The 3155-nt window shown below is 46.4% G+C and overlaps 1 non-coding gene across 1 annotated transcript; it reads left to right on the top strand.

Moving 5' to 3' along the window:
* The first annotated feature begins 677 nt into the window (after positions 1-677).
* Positions 678-815, top strand: LOC119927557. Its single transcript, XR_005450550.1, has one exon. It is a non-coding gene; the product is annotated as a small nucleolar RNA SNORA7 (small nucleolar RNA).
* Positions 816-3155: the final 2340 nt, after the last annotated feature.

Raw genomic sequence — 3155 nt, 5'->3', positions numbered from 1 at the left:
TCCCCAACCAAATCGTTGAAGTAAATTCAACCCTGGAGCTAGAGTGGAACAGCCCAAAAGGACACAAGGGCTTGGAAGTCAGAAGACGTGTCTAACCCTGGTTCCAACACTTTGCTGTTTGACCTTGGGTAAGTCACTTCAATTCTCTGTGCCTGAGTCCCTCATGTGGAAAATGGGAATGAAGAGTGTGAGCCCCATATGGGACAGGGACTGTGTCCGTCCTGATTATCTTGTATCTACCCCAGTACTTAGAACGGTACTTGGCACATAGTAAGCACTTAACAAATACCATCATCATTATTATTACTTATTATCATTATTATTGTTGTTATTACTATTATTTCCTCTCCCTGCCTTTGCTCAAAGTTTCAGAGATAATCGACAGGAATGAGGAGCAGCGTGGCCGAATGGAAAGAGCAGAGCCTCGGAGTCACAGAACCTGGGATGAGTCTCTTAAGCAGCATGGCTTTGTGGAAAGAGCCCGGGCTTGGGAGTCAGAGGTCATGAGTTCTAATTCCGGCTCCCCCACTTGTCAGCTGTGTGACTTTCATTCATTCATTCAACTGTATTTACTGAGCGCTTACTGAGTGCAAAGCACTGTATTAAGCTCTTTGAATGTAGGGAGAGTGGTGGTCAAACAATCAATCAATCAATCAGTGGTATTTATTGAGCATTTCTCCCACTCAGGATCACATCTGGAGAGTTTCCAGTCCTCTACCAGACTTGGCTATGGGAGGGAGAGTCAAGCAGAGGCCTACCCATTCCATTCCTAGCTTGGCTGGTGGCTAGCAAGTGGCAGGCCATCTACTACAAGTCAAAACTCAATCGTGATGGGCAGCAGCAGCACGAGAGAGAAAGGGAGGAGACTCAAGTTGACTGCATGGAAGGAGGCAATGGTAAACCACTTCTGCATTTTTACTTAGAAACTCTATGGATCCACTACCAGAATGATTGCAGATGGAGGTGGGGAGTTCTGGGAGAGATCTGTAGCGTGGCTCAGTGGAAAGAGCTTGAGCTTTGGAGTCAGAGGTCATGGGCTTAAATCCCGGCTCCGCCACTTGTCAGCTGTGTGGCTTTGGGCAAGTCACTTCACTTCTTTGTGCCTCAGTTACCTCATCTGTAAAATGAGGATTAAGACTGTGAGCCCCACATGGGACAACCTGATCACCTTGTAACCTCTCCAGCGCTTAGAACAGTGCTTTGTACATAGTAAGTGCTTAATAAATGCCATAATAATAATTATTATTATTATGTGCCCATGGTGATGCTATGTTTCAGAAATGACGACAGCATAATAATAATAATAATAATGGCATTTGTTAAGCGCTTACTACGTGCAAAGCACTGTTCTAAGCACTGGGGAGGATACAAGGTGATCAGGTTGTCCCACTCAGGCTCACAGTCTTAATCCCCATTTTACAGATGAGGTAACTGATGCTCAGAGAAATTAAATGACTTGCCCAAGGTCACACAGCAGACATGTGGGGGAGCTGGAATTAGAACCCATGACCTCTGACTGCCAAGCCCGGGCTCTTTCCACTGAGCCAGGCTGCTTCTCTAAACCACGCTGCTTGCATAAGACAAGACGATTGAGCATTTATTGCAGAGCACTGTACAAAGCGATTGGGATAGTACAATACAACAGAGTTGGTAGGCATGTTCCTTGCCCACAATCAATCAATCAATCAATCAATCGTATTTATTGAGTACTTACTGTGTGCAGAGCACTGTACTAAGTGCTTGGGAAGTACAAGTTGGCAACATATAGAGACAGTCCCTACCCAACAGTGGGCTCACAGTCTAAAAACACACCAAGTTTACAGTCTAAAGGGGGAGACATATATTAATATAAATAAAATACAAATATATACATAAGTGCGGGGGGGGGGGGAATTAAGGAGCAAATCAGGGTGATGCAGAAGGAAGTAAGAGAAGGGGAAATGAGGGTTTAGTCTGGGAAGCCCCCTTGGAGGAGATGTGCCTTCCTAATGCTTTGAATGGGGGAGAGACATTGTCTGTCAGATGGGGGAGGGAAGGAATTACAGTCAGAGGCAGGATTTGGGCGAAAGGTCAGTGGTGAGATAGACGAGATTGAGATTCTTTCATTCATTCAATTGTTTTTATTGAGCATTTACTGTGTACAGAGCACTGTACTAAGTGCTTGGGAAGTACAAGTCAGCAACATATAGAGATGGTCCCTACCCAACAACAGGCTCACAGTCTAGAAGGGGGAGACAGACAACAAAACAAAACATGTAAACAGGTGTCAAAACCATCAGAATAAGTAGAATTACAGCTATATGAGATATAGAGAAGCAGTGTGGCTCAGTGGAAAGAGCCCAGACTTGGGGTCAGAGGTCATGGGTTCTAATCCCGGCTCCGCCACATCAGCTGTGTGACTTTGGGCAAATAACTTAATTTCTCTGTGCCTCAGTTACCTCATGTGTAAAATGGGGATTAAGAATGTAAGCCCCATTTATTTTACTTGTACATATTTACTATTCTATTTACTTTATTTTGTTAATATGTTTTGTTTTATTGTCTGTCTCCCCCTTCTAGACTGTGAGCCCGCTGTTGGGTAGGGACTGTCTCTATATGTTGCCAACTTGTACTTCCCAAGCGCTTAGTACAGTGCTCTGTACACAGTAAGCGCTCAATAAATTTGATTGAATGAATGTGGGACAACCTGATTACCTTGTAACCCCCCGCCAGCGCTTAGAACAGTGCTTGGCATATAGTAAGTGCTTAACAAATCCTCAAAAATCTCCAGTGGCTACCAATCAACCAGGCAAAAACTCCTCACCCTGGGCTTCAAGGCTGTCCATCCCCTCGCCCCCTCCTACCTCCCCTCCCTTCTCTCCTTCTCCAGCCCAGCCCGCACCCTCCACTCCTCTGCCGCTAATCTCGTCACCGTGCCTCGCTCTTGCCTGTCCCACCGCCAACCCCTGGCCCACGTCCTCCTCCTGGCCCAGAATGCCCTCCCTCCATACATCTGCCACACTAGCTCTCTTCCTCCCTTCAAAGCCCTACTGAGAGCTCACCTCCTCCAGGAGGCCTTCCCAGACTGAGCCCCCTCCTTCTTCTTCCCCTCCTCCCCCTCTGCATCCCCTGCCTTACCTCCTTCCCTTCCCCACAGCACCGGTATATATGTATAT

Source organism: Tachyglossus aculeatus, chromosome 4, assembly GCF_015852505.1.
Source record: "Tachyglossus aculeatus isolate mTacAcu1 chromosome 4, mTacAcu1.pri, whole genome shotgun sequence".
NCBI lineage: Eukaryota > Metazoa > Chordata > Mammalia > Monotremata > Tachyglossidae > Tachyglossus > Tachyglossus aculeatus.
This window is presented reverse-complemented; position numbering and strand designations above follow the sequence as displayed.